This window comes from Mycteria americana, chromosome 5 (assembly GCF_035582795.1).
Source record: "Mycteria americana isolate JAX WOST 10 ecotype Jacksonville Zoo and Gardens chromosome 5, USCA_MyAme_1.0, whole genome shotgun sequence".
NCBI classification, from domain to species: domain Eukaryota; kingdom Metazoa; phylum Chordata; class Aves; order Ciconiiformes; family Ciconiidae; genus Mycteria; species Mycteria americana.
Window position 1 is genome coordinate 63,488,928 of NC_134369.1, and position 16,887 is coordinate 63,505,814.

General features: G+C 41.9%; 1 long non-coding RNA gene across 1 annotated transcript in view; it reads left to right on the top strand.

Annotated features, from left to right (window-relative positions):
- The window catches only part of LOC142410700 (uncharacterized), a 33,422-nt gene extending 16,841 nt beyond the window's left edge, over positions 1 to 16,581 (top strand). Inside the window, exons 3-4 of the long non-coding RNA XR_012776013.1 lie at positions 14,348 to 14,462; positions 16,496 to 16,581. This is a non-coding gene — a long non-coding RNA (uncharacterized LOC142410700). The remainder of the gene's footprint in view (positions 1 to 14,347; positions 14,463 to 16,495) is intronic.
- The last annotated feature ends 306 nt before the right edge of the window (positions 16,582 to 16,887 follow it).

A 16,887-nucleotide genomic window follows, 5' to 3' on the forward strand; every position in this document is an offset into this window, starting at 1 on the left:
AAGGGACACTGAGAGCAAGGGACACGGCAAAGGAAGGGGTCTCTTCAGTCATCAAGTCTGGTCCTTTGCTATTGCAGATCTCCTCCTTGTGTTATTCCTTTCACAGGAATTCTTTTCCTCCTCCTGCTCCAAAGAGAAAGCTCTTCCAGAATCAAACTCTTCTGAAGATTAGCGAGTCCAGCCTGAGGACATTTCTGATTAGTCTCTGCTCATTAGTTCTTGTGACAACATTTTCCTTTACCTTAATTACCTCATCTTCCTCCTCTGACATTTACCTCACTAATACGTTTATAGTGAACAAATTATCTCTCCTCTCAGGCTTTCTTTGGCTGGGCTGACCAACACATACTTTTTTAGTTTCACCTCCTAATTTAGACTCTCCATTCCCTGGTATACCCATATAAGTTACTTTTCTTGACTAAGATTGAGGAGAGCTGTATCTAGGTCTCACCTGTGCTTCGCATGGTAGTACTGCATCTTCTAGAAATACTGTCCTTTATACGGGGCTTCATATGCCCTACCACATTTGTGGCCGATATAGTAATCCTCAGTCCCAGCTGCTGCATTTTTAACTTCTATTTTGTTTCTTTCTTGTTAGGAATAACAAGAGTAGTTTGTTTTCCTTTGCATTTCTAGCTGTGACTCAGACTGACTTTGGCAGTTAGCACTTCCTCTATAGTGGGATCACTTCCTCTACAGTGCCTCCGCGGGTCCTGAGGGAACTGGTGGATTAAGTTGCTAAGCCACTATCCATCATATTTGAGAAGTCGTGGCGGTCCAGTGAAGTTCCTGCTGACTGGAAAAGGGGAAACATAACCCCCATTTTTAAAAAGGGAAAAAAGGAAGATCTGGGGAACTACAGGCCAGTCTTACCTCTGTACCCGGAAAGATGATGGAGCAGATCCTCCTGGAAACTATGTTAATGCACATGGAAAATAAGGAGGTGATTGGTGACAGCCAACATGGCTTCACTAAGGGCAAATCATGCCTGACAAATTTGGTGTCCTTCTATGACAGGGTTACGGCACTGGTGGATAAGGGAAGAGCAACTGACGTCAGCTACCTGGACTGGTGCAAAGCATTTGACACTGTCCCACATGCCATCCTTGTCTCTGAATTAGAGAGACATGGATTTGATGGATGGACCACTCAGTGGATAAGGAATTGGCTGGATGGTCACACTCAAAGAGTTGTGGTCAATGGCTCGATGTCCAAGTGGAGACCAGTGGTGAGTGGCATTCCTCAGGGGTTGGTATAGGGACCAGCACTGTTTAACATCTTTGTCGGTGACACAGACAGTGGGGTTGAGTGCACCCTCAGCAAGTTTGCCAATGACACCAAGCTGTGTGGTGCGGTCGACACACTGGAGGGAAGGGATGCCATCCAGAGGGACCTTGACAGGCTTGAGAGGTGGGCCTTTGTGAACCTCATGAAGGCCAACAGGGCCAAGTGCAAGGTCCTGCACACAGATTGAGGCAATCCCAAGCACAAATACAGGCTGGGAGGAGAATGGATTGAGAGCAGCCCCGAGGAGAAGGACTTGGGGGTGTTGGTTGATGAGAAGCTCAACATGACCCAGCAATGTGTGCTTGCAGCCCAGAAAGCCAACCATATCCTGGGGTGTATCAAAAGAAGCGTGACCAGCAGGTCAAAGGAGGTGATTCTCCCCTCTACTCCAGTCTCGTGAGACCCCACCTGGAGTACTGCGTTCAGCTCTGGGGCCCCCAACATGAGAAGGACATGGACCTGTTGGAGCAAGTCCAAAGGAGGGCCATGAAGATGATCAGAGGGCTAGAACACCTCTCCTATGAAGACAAGCTGAGAGTTGTGGTTGTTCAGCCTGGAGAAGAGAGGGCTCCAGGGAGACCTTACAGCAGCCTTCCAGTACCTGGAGGGGGCCTACAAGAAAGCTGGAGAGGGACTTTTTACAAGGGCATGTGGTGATAGGACGAGGGGTAATGGCTTTAAACTGAAAGAAGGTAGATTTAGATTAGATATAAGGAAGAAATTATTCACTGTGAGGGTGGCGAGGCACTGGAACAGGTTGCCCAGAGAAGTTGTGGATGCCCCATCCCTGGAAGTGTTCAAGGTCAGGTTGGATGGGGCTTTGAGCAGCCTGGTCTAGTGGAAGGTGTCCCTGCCCATGGCAGGGGGGTTGGAACTAGATGATCTTTAAGGTCCCTTCCAACCCAAACCATTCTATGATTCTATGAAATGAACACCACAGACTAGTGTTCTTATGCCTTTTGAGTTGATTTTAAGTACATAAGAACTAGGTCTGAGCTGCAGTTCATCTCACCCGAGGCTGTGTCTCCAGCAGTGGAGGCTGGAGATGCTGTTTAGGGCGAGCACTGGAGCCTGCCATCTTTTGCAGTCTGCCCCCTGCTCCGCCTCTTCGAGATTTATTCTATTAGGGATGTTAGAAGGTATGTCCTTGCCTAGACATTTTTGTATCCATTTGTGGACCTGTCTGTACTCCATGAATTCTTCTAATCCCTCTCTGACCTTGCTGACACCTCTGTGTCCACAACCTCCTGTGTAGCAGGTTTGATGAGTTCACTGCCCCGGTGCAAAGATGTACTCACTGTCTTTCATCTCATTTATACTGATACCCTGTTAGTTTCACTGAATGTCCCCTAGCCCTCATACTGCAGGTATGGGTGAAGGGGCTCTGCATTCAGCTTATCCACCACTTTCATGACTCTGAAATCCTTGATTACGCCCCCCTCAGCCTTCCCCTCCCCAAACCCAGAGTCCCGGCCATCTCTCCCTTGACCATTTACCTGCCTGTTGTTACCTTTTCCCTAACTCCATGACACCCTTCTGGAGACGCAGGACTACACCAGTTGTAGCACCTGGTACCCAGTATGAGGGCTCACCACTGGTTTCTGTAGCAGTAAAATGACTCCCTTTGTCGTCTTCTCAATAACTTGCTTCGTGATGCCCAAGATTTGCTTGCTATTTTTGACCGCTGCTGCACACTGAGCTGATGATTTTGAAGATTAATCTTAAAGTGATTCATCCAGTTAAACTGGATCAATCAAGCCTGAATACATCTATACATTTTTTCCTCTCTGCTTTGATTGCCTGTTCCAGGTAGCTTTTGCACCTTTTATATGTTCCCTCAGCCTGGAAATTCTTGAGCTCGTCTGTTTAATTAGTTTCAGTCACTCTTTCCCTTTTTTCCTCAGTGTTAACCCTTTGGAAAATAAGAACTTGGCAGCCTTATTTGGTTTAGCTGTCCATTAATTTAAATTGAATTATATCTTACAGTTATCCATGCGCCATTATGCACTTTTGTTATTTCCAGAGGAGAAAGTATTGCCTCTGCCCATCTGATGGTTGTCTGGTGTTTAGTGTATTTCTTTTATAATTTGACACTTGAATTGCTTCTTGGGCAAAGCTAAGAAGTGCTGAAGACAACCTCAGAGTAAGAAAATGTCTATCAAGAGAACAAGTACAGATATATATGAGTACAAGTACCAGAGCCCCAGCACAAAATGAGCATACCATGAGCAAAGAGTTCACCACAACAAACCCTAAATTTTGGAATATCCGAGGTCAATTGGGAAGCATCCTTCCTATTTGGCACTGTTGACTTCATCCTACAGAGTAGATTCATTTTTGGGCATGCAAGGGGGTATTCGCAGATACCCTCTCTCTTTACTCCCATCAGCATCAGATGTCATCTATGTCTTTCCCTTCCCCAGGCCTCGCTCCTGCTTTTGCTACTCCTTCAATCCCCACTTTCTTCACCAGCAGCAGGAATGCCTGTCAGCATTATTGTTTTCCTACTGCCTCTAATTCCCAGGCCCAAGGTACAGAGCCGTCTCCCTATGGAGCAAATAGTGTTGACAAAACACTAAGCAATAAAAAGGCCAGGATGGTGTGAGCCATGCCTCAGAGGTAGTTTCCCTGTAGGTAAGGTCGTTACCCCTGAAGGTAAGGACTGAACCCAAGCAGAATACTTGCCACTTACGAACCAATTGTGCACTCAGTTGTATATGATCTGGTCTGTACTATCCTCTTCCTTGCAAACAGGTCAACTGAATTTCAACGCACACAGGGGAGGTCTTGCAGGACTGGCCCTCAGGGCTTAGTTCAATCTTTGGTTACATAAAGCAGTTTTTATTTGCTCTGGCTTGGAAAAACAAGTCTGTAACTGAGATCAAAATTAAGCTCCTTGTGTGCGTACAAATTATGCATTTTAGCAACAAGCTTTGCTAACAATGCAGAGGCAGAACAAAATGATGGAGGGAGCAGAGAGCCCATCATTCTGTCTCTTCAGAATTTCTTTAGAGAATGATTGTACAAGCCCTAGTATTTGACCTCTGTGCTGAAGTGGCAATCTTTAATTACAATAAATTGGCCCGCATGAAGAAGGGTAAATCAGTCTCTATAACACGTTATCATCTTCCTGATATTTCGCTATTAGGAGCCTATTTTTGCTAGATAGAAGGATCACTAATTGTTCTTCTCATATTAAAAAAAAACCCCCACACAATAAAAGAGTCTAATGATAATAATTTCAAACTGAAAGCTTAAACCCACAGGTGCAGCAAAATCAACCCACAAATTTTGAAAATTATTTCCAGATTTCAGTCTTTCCTGGAGCCAGTCTAATGTCCTTGTATTTATGCCAGAGATATAGGTTCTTCAGTAAGTCTTTGTTGCCTAGCACAAAGAGATTTAACCTGCAAGCACAAGCCTCATTATTATAACAATGATCAATAGTGCTCTTCCCCTCCATACCTTTTTAAACATAAATCTCATTTCCAGGCGTCTCGCAATGAACCACAAAAACTTATTCTGGGGTGACATACTTACTATGTAATGTCTCAGGACAGGAATATTATTTACTATTACTAGATTTGGGTTCCTATCACGTTAAATTTTTGAAAAGAAAGAAAAAATGAAAAAGATCTTTCAAGATCTTTCAAGATCTGGTCAGGGTACAAATAAATAATCCTGGGATGTAGAGGAGGAAGAGAAGAGGTCTAAGGAAAAGGAGGAACTAGAGAGTGACAGGATTGGCTGGAAGGTCTGACATGCAAACTGATGTGAGGATGAGAGGAACAGTTCCTCTGAAGGAACAGGAGGAAAAGGGGGAACTGGGAGAAAAGGCTTTACTGAGATTCTCAAGAAGTCATTCCAGTGGGATCCAAGTTCACTCCTGACTACTTTTCTAGTCAGGATGAACATGGACATATACTTAAGAGCTTTGCTGAATTGGGAATTATGTAATCTATGGCCAAATAAAACAAATCGGGGCCAAGGAAGAAAGATAGTGGAAATGATGTTTAATGTAAAGCTGGAAGGAACCTCAAGACATCTTCTCCAACTTTCTGCCTGAGGCAGCACCAGACACATTCAGACTCCCTCAGGTGGTTGTTGCCATCTCGTCACACAGCCTGGTTAGGCAGCTGAAGGGAAAGTTTAATGAGCCTCGAAAAAACCAATGAATTAAACAGGATAAAGCCACTGGAAAAAAAAATATTCTTCAAGATATACCATAGAAGGCAAGGAAAAGAAAAATGTGTCCAAGGGGGAAGAAGATTTTAAAACAATGGAAAACCAGGCATCTGTGTTGAATCAAAACTTGAAGAAACTGCACATAAGGAGTTGATTCCCTGTTGCTGCAAGAAGCTGTTGAAGAGAAACTAGGGTTTAGGACAGCCATCACCTTTGCCCTCAGGGGAAGATGCTAGAAGAGGCAGAATGGAAAATATTTTCTATATACTTTTGCAGCAATGTGGGTTGCTTTTATTTGATTGATTTGATTTTTTTTCGTTTTTAAGGTAGGGGGTTTTGTTGTTGGTTTTGGTTTTTTTGTGGGTTTTTTTTTTTTTAATTGCAATTTTTAAAGCAAAAGGAGTCATTAATACTGAGCTCCAGCAGGTCAAGGACCTTCTGCTCATACTGTTTCATGGATTTCTTGCCAAATATCTCAAACTAAAGGCCTTGTTTAATGTAGAAAAGTGGAGTTATATCCATTTTCTTGAAGTTATGCTATTTTACACCAAGAGGGGCTATGGGAAGCTTTACATCTGGATACTGCAAGCCAATGCTAGATCTAAAGACCAGTTTGTGAATAGCAGATTGTGGTTTTTGTGTTTTCCACGAGTGTGCTATTGTTTCAATAGATGGAAACTTGCAAAATAATTCCCTTGTGCAATATTCTAAATTAGTTTAAGGAATTCAGTATTTTGCTGGAAACCTTTATTTCTGCCATTTCTCTGAGTAGACAAAAAGCAGTTCCTTGAGAAGAATTAATAAAGCATGGTTTCCTGTAGCTTTATGCTGGATTCTCTGATGTTTTTCAAGATGATCACCTAGAGAAACATCTTTTGTTGTAGGAAAATACTTAAAGCCATTTTCCCTTGAGGACTGATTCTCTATTGTTTAGTAAGAGTTTAATTCGTATTTCTGTCATTTCTTCAGTGGAAGTGTAAAAGGGATCTTTCATTACCTGGCTACCTCTGGTCATCCTTCCTGTAGAAGCATATCTTTGAGGTCCCTACCCCTTTGGCAAATTTGCTCAAAGACGTCTGGTAGGTTCAATGTGGGGGAAACACAGACAATTTCATGCACGCACATATGCAGATGACATAATTAAATAAACCTCAATTCTTACAGAAATCAGGTGAAAACAGTTCTCTGATTTCATTCTGTTATTTACTGCATCTGTCTTTGAAAAGAATTTTCTGCAGTGTTTCTTGAACTTCACTGTCATACGCTGCATTAGAGATGAAGAAATCTGTCCTTATCAGAACAATCCTGAAAATTTTTCCTGTAATGGAAATAAGTTTTTCTGGTTGTGGATCAGTAGCTGAATAGACTGTAGAAAGTTAGTGAAGCCCAGCCTGCAGCCTAGCACACAGGGCAGCGCAAACTGCTATCTGACTTGTACCAAATGCAACTAAGCCGATGGTGAGATGAGGTCCACTAACAGAGTGTGTGTACATGTATGTGTGTTCCACAATATAAACAAAAGGGTACTGTAGAATAATTTATGAAATAGCTCTTGAATAGGGTACAGCCATGAAGAGGGTAGTCACTTCTGCTGTGAAATGGAGTGTGTGGCAAGTGGTGCTAATGTGGGATATACGTGGAGAAAAGGGGGGAGAAGAAAATTTCTCCATGTGCCTTCATGTAGCCCAGTAAATCTCAAACTTGAATGAGTATGCAATACACACACAAATAACACTCTTTTGAGACCATTTAGCATAAGGGCCTACTGTGCACAGGCAGCAGAGTACACAGACTGCACACAGCTTTTTTTTTTTTTTTTTTTAAAATCAGCGCTGCTCTGCTGCATCAAGAGTCAGTGGAAGAAAGGTCTTTAGCAGCCACTGGCACTGCTCACAGCCATTATTCTCTGTCCTGCCAATGGCCTGTGGTTTCTCAGATTGCCCCAAATATTTCTCCTGGTACTGTTTCCCGCTTCCTTAAAGCTCAAGGCCAAGCAAATACACAAAATCCCACAGATATTTAGAGGAGAAATTAATTTTAGTGTGCCCTGAAATCATGTGAAGGATATAACACTATTCAGTGGAACCAGAAACTTGTGGAAAGGTTTCAGCTCACTTCTTTCCTTGATGTGAAGATACATTACTGCCAGGCATTTGTGGATTTTCAGTCAAACCATTCATGTTACTTTAATGTAGTTTGATATGTGTTAATAATGTATACATGCCTAATTCAATGGGAACAGTACCATGTCTAAACTTGGAGAACATTAAATATGTGCATGTTATTAATTTCTGGTTTATGGGAACAAAGAACTAGCTATTTTTCTATTTTTTGACCTATCCCTAATATTAATTTCCTCTTGGTTCATTTTATAAACTGAGTTTTAGGGATTTCAGTCCTTCTTTATTCCATTTCATATTTAACTTATTATTTCCCCCTGTTGTAAGGTGGTCTGATAGTTTTGGGTTTTTGTTCTAAATAAACAAAGGCACTTCTGTAAGGCCACAGCTTTACTGTTGGCAGAATGCCACGGTTATTTAGCCTGTAACTACAACCCAAATAAAACCCGTCTTCCAACAGCTTACAATGTACCCTTTGTTTCTTACTAGGTTTGTTTTCTGCTTCTTAATTCCTCAAACAATTCACATTTATGTTAACTGCTGCCATGTTTGAACACTGTATTTAGGGCAGCAAAGATTAATTGAAGCCAGAATGCTGATTTAGAAGCTTTGACCAGACCATCAGCTGCTCTAAAGCAGCAGAGCTGAAATGGGTTTGGCTTACAGCTGCTGAAGATCTGGTTTATTGGAGGCAGAAATGGAAGGGAAAAAAGAAATGGTTGAAGGAAAACTGTTTTCTTCAGAGACTGCTGATCAGATTTTGGCCTAAGTAGCACCATTGGTGAGATTTTAGGGGCATTCTTTTAAACAAGTGCTGTGCTGTAAGGGATAAGATCCCAAGTACTGGGCAGATGATACTGCATAGGGTCTTACTTAATCTGTACCTGGCTATCTAAAATTTAGGCATCCAGAGTGAGACTGTTGAGAAGACAAAAACAAGTGGTGTTATCGTAGGCACCTGTGGCATCCTGCCTTGCAGAGGCCATTCCAGAAGGGTGCTATGTGATGTGGGTTGGCTGTCCTGGGTAGCTCTGATACTCAAGGAAGTCTTAGCAGCACTTCACAGCCATGGCACCTGAATCCCACTCTAGGCCGAGCTAGTTGTCCAAGACTAACCATGGCTAGTGGAGAGAGACAGACAAGCATATCCAGGAGGACAGGTGAATGAGAGAAATGGACTGAGTCACCTCCTGCATACACCTGTTTTCTTTTATTGCAAGGAGCATGGATGATCTGTGTAGCAATGCTTCACTTTTAGACTTCAAGTTAGGTGAGATAAAATGTGTGCTGTACACAAGATGGGCCCAGTCCATCAGGATGTTTGCTACCAGTTCTCAATCATGAAGTCATGGAGGTCTGATTTTATTCTTACTGTTTATTTGTCAGACTCAGTGGGAAATGAAACAAGGCTGGTACATGTTGCAGGAAGTATTTAGCATTTTGTTACACCAGGCTCAAATGGGTATAGATTTGTTATATTAAACCCAAATTCCTGAAGTGGGGAAGGACCAATAAAGAAGGTTTGTTAATTAAGATCTATGGATCCAAACTTACCATCAGGTGTGCTTGTGAACTCACTCAAGAAGAAGAGGTTGGCCATGCTTGGACCTTATTGTATACTCAGCTTACATCAGGCTACAGCCAGCAAAGTGATTCATGGGCATCTGCATGTTTCTTCTGACTCTCATGCCTTCTCTCTGTCTAGTTGTGTGGTTGTGTGTGAGGCAGTTTGGATGCAACACTGCAGGTTACTGTGTTTGGTGCCAAAGGTGTAGCTTCTTTGACATACAATCCTTCTTCGTCATAGGCGCTTCTAACAAATGTAAATTAAAAAGCCTGCCTCTTCAAGCAGAATGTGCTGTGCATAAAATGCATTTGCCAAATACTTTCAGCACTGCAATAATCCATTTCATGATTTAAAAGCCTTGTAAACATGTCAAAATGGTTGGTTGGTTCTACCATCTTTGTGCCATCTATTGCACTGAATAAATAAAGGGAAATGCAATTTATTCAGTGCTTTGGAAGCTCAACATTTCTCTCACTGATGTGTGACAACTATTATCATATTTATTGTCAGCATTACACTCCTAAGCATGCAGGTGATGCATTGTGAGTATTTCATACTGATAAAGCCATCAATAACTTCCTACCAGACCTTATTTGCTCAATTGAATCTGCACAGCTGGCTGGGATATCGGGAGGTAACTGATGAGATACTCAAACAAAACAAAATAAAGATAAACCAGGAAATGCCTGCTAGAATCTTAACTGAAAAACAAACAAGTAAAAAGTTTGTTGGGGCTTTTGAGGGGCTAGCTGAAGCCAAAGTTTGCAAGTCCTCTGTCTTCTCTGCCGCATGGGAATTCAGCAGCCTCCGGAAAGATGACAAGATCAGGCCGCAGACAGCACCGTGTGCTTCCGAAGAGGCTGCAAAAATATCTTGCAGCAGCTAATATAAACCATTTACCACCTAATCATTCTGACATATTTATGTGTTCAAAGGCACCACTGAAATGAAAATGAAATTAAAAAAGGCCTCTCTCACAGGGTATAGTCTAGTAGAGGAAGCAGCTCTGCAAAGTCCCAGGGGCTTACTAAGTCACCGTTCTCTGAGACACTGAGGAAGAAGCTCTGCTTTTGCAGCCTGTCAGCTTTATGTTGAATGTTTGTGCAGGATCTTTGATCTCTTATTTATACATATTTCTCCAGGACAAGGAAGCAAGCAGAAATAGAAATTCTATTTATATAAATCTTTCTATATCCCAGAGGTCAAGAACATCAGCATTTCAAACAAAGTGGGGGAATTTATCTTTGCCTCTTAGTTTGCAGGAGAGATGCATATTTTAGATCATGCCTCCAGATGAGGCTCAGGTATACCAATATATGACTGAACGTGTTTTGTAGGTGACACTGCCGTAATTTCTCTGGGTAAGCTCATATGTATGTGACACTGGGACACATTTTGGGTTGTTTCCAGCGTCTCCTAGTTGCCTCAGCTGCCTTCAAGCAGGTTCCACGTGTTTTCTGACCTGACAAGGAGATGAATTAATCAACCATACATAGGGTGTTTAAAATTAGAGCTTAAACAGTCAGTTTAGCTTCATCATTCCTCTAGTCACTGTAGCCAATTTGCAATTGGGATTAAGATCAACTGAAGTGAAGCTTCAAAAATTCCTCAGGAATTTCATTGTTCTCTGAAAATAATTTCGTTACAGTGTGAGGACGAAGTAGCCAAGTTGCAAAAACCTCAAATTCTCTGCTTCCTACATGAGCCCAACCTGAAGTGTGCTTCTGACATGTCTTGTAAGTTGTCTGACTTACTTTGCTAATTTTAACCAGGCAGGGATATACTGTCCTGAAGGGTTTTCTTATTAAAAAAACATAACAAGCAGCCAGTAGCTCCTGTGGAAAATAGCAATCCATAAGACTGTTGCTCTTTTAAACCATTACCTGAAAACCCAAAGGAGGCTTCTGGAGCACTTTTAAAATAGGTAAATATAAAAAAATGCACTGTTTTATTTTTAGGATACTTGTAGATCTCGGAGAAGTTCTTGGGAAATGTTGTTTGGTTTTTTTTAATTGCTGTTGGAAATGTCTATATTGGTGTGCATTAACTTTTTTTTTTAGTAGTATCATTTGACTTGAATTTTTGACTTGAACCGTTGCTTTATTGAAAAGTTAACAACAGCTGATTTAGTTTTTCTTACAAAGGCCCTTCATGTTTTCTTGCCAACTGGATGTTTTAGTAAGTTTCTTTCTTACTTGAAAAATCTTTTAAATAAAAGAAAAGGAAAATGTTTGGATGGAATTTTTTTAAGGCTGCCTAGCTTATAGTAGAAATAGCTCATGGAGATGAGACAATATTCAGTCCAAACAGTTATGATCACGTGATGATAATTGAAGTGTCACGTATACAAATATATAATAATTAGCAATTAATACAGTGATAAATTGGCAATTAAAACAAAATGGACTAGCATTGCTGAAGACCATAAAAAGACCCCAGCACATGATGACATAATGCCTTTGTTTTTAGACAATAAAATAAACCATGAAAAGCATATTTCTATCATTTATGTGAAATCAAGTAGGTTAATCATTTATGATTTTTATGCTTCAAAGCTTATGTGTGCTACATGCTGTAGAGAGATCTAAACCATTACTCTAAAGCCCAATGTACCATGCATGCTCCCTGCTGCTGCAGAGTCAGCCTCATCAAATTGGTCTTTGTCTAAAAGATATTTTAAATACATTGTTGGATGAAAGGTGCTGCTTGATTATGCAAAACCAGCATAAGAATGCTAGTTAGCAAAGGTACATAGCTCTTGGCATTTATTTCCTCTGAGAGCTCACATAATCAAACCTGGGAATACATATACAGAGACGTGATGCAAACCATGTATTCCAGATGAGATGTCACCGAGGTTCTGGGAAGATGAAACATGAAGCTGCACTAAACATTTCCAGTCAAATTGCTCATCTGAAGCAATCACTAGCTATTATATACACCCTGGTCTCTAGCTGGGCAGCAAGACCAGGAAAAAAATCACAAAGGTGGAGGAGGAGAACGTAAACAGTATTAATGCACCAAACTTAAAAAGCCAGGTGGAATAATTGGAAATGTTGGAAAAACATGCAACAGTCTCCTATATTTAGCTGGAGAATTTAGAAAAGTTTCCTTCACTGAGCTGACAGTCAGGAATTGCCTGTAGGTGAGCATTGGTCTGTGGCTCAGATGGAGTGAAATGATGTCCCCGTGTGAAGTGGCTCATGTTCCACAGAGCAGGAACCTCTCCTCTCTCTGATCACGTCTGTGTAAATGGGATATAAATTATTCCTGACCAATGTCCACCTAACATTTTATTGATCTTCTGTGGTGGAAATTTCTTGGTGTTTGGAAGAAGTATTCCATGATCAGTCTTCCCCTCTGACAGGAAGGCTTCCCATTGACTTGGCTAAGATTTGATCAAAACAATTAGGTAGAGTTTAATCCTCCATCAGCTCCATGTTCATTGTGGCTACCAGCAAAAGAAGAAGAACTTTTGCTTGGGTGGGGGAGCAGGAGGGAGAGAATAAGGAGGCTGAAATCAAGCACAAAACAGTTGAAATGCCAAGTAAAACCAGGTAGCTGTGGTTCTTTTCAGGGTTACCTCTGGAGCAACCTATATACAGAATGCAACTGCATACAGTGACACACACATGCCATAAATAATAATGGATCTTAAAAATGTAATTTTCTATCAGGAGTTTGCATGCTTGTGAAAGCTCATAAATAACTGGTGTTTATTCTCCACACGGCACTTTTGCAGTAGCTGATAATAGCTGAGTAAATGGTGGATAGGATGAATTCCTCCACTGATTTCAAATAAACCTTATGAGTTGGAGCCATAAAGAATGTTAAACAGTGTGCACAAAATAACATGCTGTTAGATACCATATATGCTGCTTCAGTAAACACTAAAGCATTTTAATCTTGGTTCCTACATAGCAAACAGCAAGATAATAAGCTAAGGAAGAATACTATTCTTTAAAACTCTTCCAAATGCTTGCGCATACTGTTGCCCTGTGCTTGAGACTGCTGGCAGATGCTTCTGTTACTTTATTTCTGTGTCACTGCAATGAAATTGGCCTGAGGTTCAGATGAACATATTCATTTGTGCTGAAATGTATTAGTGTTAAAAAATTAGTGTTATTAAATCCTGGATGGGTGAGCGCAGTTGCAAATGTAGCTCACACCACACTCATGTCCTGTCAGGAACAAAGGATAAAGAGGACCATGCCAGCAGCTAGTAGAAATTTTTGTTGTCTCACTTATGTCACTTGTTTTAACAGAGCCCCCCCTGCCCCATGCTTGCACAAACAGCTTATAGACAAAACCACACCAAGGCAGCAACAAACCACAGCAATTAGCCTGAAAAACCAATGCCCACCTAAAATGACTATCCCTGTTAGTCAGGCCACAGAATAATTAACTGAGAAATCACGCTGACAATTGAGGCAGGCCTGGGTTCACCCAGCTGTAGAGATTTCAAAGTTAACATGGTAGCGTGTGCCTTCATTCCTGGTACATCCTTTCACAAAGCACTGTCAGGAAAACTCAGGGCCCCATCTTCACTAGTGGCAAATTTCCATCGCTTGAGTGAGGCGGGGGAAGGTGTTGGTTGTTGGGCTGACAGAACACCATGCTGAAGAGAAAGAGCAGAACAAGTTTCCTGGTTCCTTAGTTTGTTCTTAGGTTTCTTCTTGCAGAAAGGGTCTCCTTGCAGATTTCTCCCTTTCTCATGCTCCCCCTACTGCCCACGCTACAGTCAGCCCCAAACCCCTGTGCTCCTCTTCTCTAACATCCACAGCATGAGTGTGACATGAGCAAGCCTCTTCCTCCTCTCAGATGAGGCTGAAGGCCTCTGGATATCATGCTGTTGCCTTGTTCTGTGGATTAGATTTGTCTGCTTGGCACTGTACCAGAGGAATGATGCAGGCAATAGGACATCCTATTCTTCAGCCTTTAACTGATGAAGGCTGAGATCCAAGCAAGCCAGCAGCTTCAGCTCCAGCCCAAGGACAGCAGGTAGTGTCGCAGGTATTATTGGGCAGCCTGAAAGGGAGGGTGAGCTTTGTGGTTAGGATACTGCTCTGGCAGGAAGAAGCCTGGGTCTTCTCTCTGTAATAAAATTCAGCATGGCAGCAAAGATCAGAGCTTCTCACCTATAACCCCAAAATTACAGCCCAGGACCCTCTTGTTTGTGCTCTTTTAGCCCAGGAATCCTGCACTGTGCTTGATGGCCCACCTGCAACAGGAAGATTTTTCTAGAGTCAGTAGTCAAGTGTGGTCTTCTGGGGCGTCTGAATATTTGGTGTCCTAGTTCCCAGGTAAGTGCCCTAATCCCATGGACAGAGATACCAGTGCTCCTGAAAAACAGCAGGAGTTCAGGTACGTCCTTTGCTCAGCATTTCCTATTGCCTAGCACCAGGCAGCTCCAGCTCAGCACCTACCTCTGTTCCTCATCCTTCTGATTTCCCACACACACTGCGAATCACACTGAGGAGGCTTCAAGCTCTCTTTGTTGGCTTTATGATATGCTTCATGTACTGATCTCCACCCCCTTGAATCACACTGTTGGGGTCAGCTGCCTCACTTTAGATACTGTGCTATCCAAGTTGAGGATGCTCAAGATACTTCTCTGACTCTCTTGCAACTTCAGCCTACCTTCCTGAAACTCTGAAGAGCCATAGGAAGGTGGAGGAACCAAAAAGTTGGATCAAAGTCCCTTGACCTGATAAGAAAGCATCTGGGAATGCTATGCCTGCTGCAGCCAGTAAGACATTCCTCAGGTCCCCATGTATTGATCCATACTCAGCTCCCCTGCCTGTGTGCTGTAGAGGGCAGCGAGAAAGATGTTTTGCCCTCTGGGCTGCACTGGTAGCTCTGACTGAGCAAGGAATGTGTCCTGTACATGGAAAGTTAAATGGAAACCATTTGGACCATTACACACAAGAACTATGGATGGTGTTTGTTGCTGAAAGAAAAGCTGCTGCATGCTATAGTGTTTAATATAGGAAGAAAAGGGGGGAGGAGGAGGTGTTTAAGTCATTAAGTACTACTGGCTCTAGAGGTTGTAATACTTAAAAATTTTAATGGAGTAGTGACATTATTAGCCTTTGAATATGATGTGAGTGAGGTTCAAAGAATTGAGAGCATTTTCTGGGTCTTTGCCATTCTCATTAGCAGAAGTTCTTGAAGGTACTTGTGTTAATAAAGTAGAAATAGTGGTAGATGCATAAGGCTAATGACCACTGTCTATCTGTTAAAGTGAATGAACCAAAACTCTTGTAGAGTCAAAAGTACATGATAAATACATTAATCTCCAAGCGAAATGGAATGCTTGAAAGCATTAGTGTAACCTGAGGTGCAGTGAAAGGGCACCTTGAAAATATGTGGGATGAGTCCTTCGTACAAAATCTAGGAGATCTCGTACTTCACTGAGTTTATTGCAGGTTCTCACCTCAGCTGGGCTTTACAACAGCATGGTTTGGCAGCAGGTTTAAAAATAACTTAAAAAGCAACTATGAGAGCTTTGTGCAGCACGCTACCGAGCAAATGCGCTGACCTGCTGTGACGTGTGTTGAAATCTGTTCCCCTCTTTGATTTCATTATGCCGCGGTGATGCAGCACGTTCCTGGGCCGGCACTGAGACATGTGGTGGCCCCTCGTTCACTGAAGTGGTGAAGGGTTGCCCCCTATAGGGAAGGAAAAATATAATTCGGCCACCTTCTGTTTACATCGGGTTTCTTCTGCTGATGTCTGGGTGGAGCCTGGCAGGGGCTGAGCCTGGGAGTCCCTGAAGTAGCCTGCTGTAGGAGCGTGCCTCCTAGCATCCACCAGGGAGCTAGAACAGGGGAACAGGCAGGGAAAAATGATTTCGATGCCCTAGATTTTTTTTAATGGTCATACATAATAAATAAGCAACTTGTTATTTATTTAAGGTGCACGATAAATTCGTAGATTGAAGATGTTTCAGTCGGATGTTTCAGGTATCTTCAGTCGGAATAGCATGACTTCACAAAAATCTGGACCTTGGATTTAAGTGTCAAGTATGATAGTGAAGATTAGGTTCCAGCTTCTGCAATGCTATACCCTACTTTAAAGGAGGTTGTCTCAAAGGAGTTGATCTTTACGGTTCAACTATCCCTATTCCTTTTTGCATGGTATTTGACTAGCAAAGGGTTTCAGTAATCCACTTTCATGATAGCTTTTTGAGTAAATCAGTCTGTGGGAGCAATGTCTTTTTAATCCTCAACAGTAAGATGACCCTAAGTGTTTTAACCACATTCATGTGTTGTCAGCAATTTTTATGCTATTGATACAGATGGTATAGATAAGACTTTCTTTATCCTTCCTTTAGAGCTAAAACCTGTACTGGTATCCACAGTGTTTGAATAGTCTGGTTTTAATAGAAACATGAAAACACCATATGGAGCCAGACAAGCATTTCCTTCCTTCAGTGTGTTTGGTGAGTTTGAGTTTACTTTAACATGACATCTTATAAATCATGTATCATGTAGTGACCATATAAGGTTACCTTTTATTGAAAGGATATTGGTGTTGAGAGCTTGCTATGCTTGGGTATTTATTAAGGAAATGAAAGATCTCTAGAACATATGATACACCTTGCATTGCTAAACATTATTAGTTTACCAACAGAAAAGTGTTTCTTTCTCTCGCCCCTCTGAGACTGCAAGATAAAATACTGAAATAAAATTTGCCCTTGGATTAAAGTCTGATACTGTGTACATC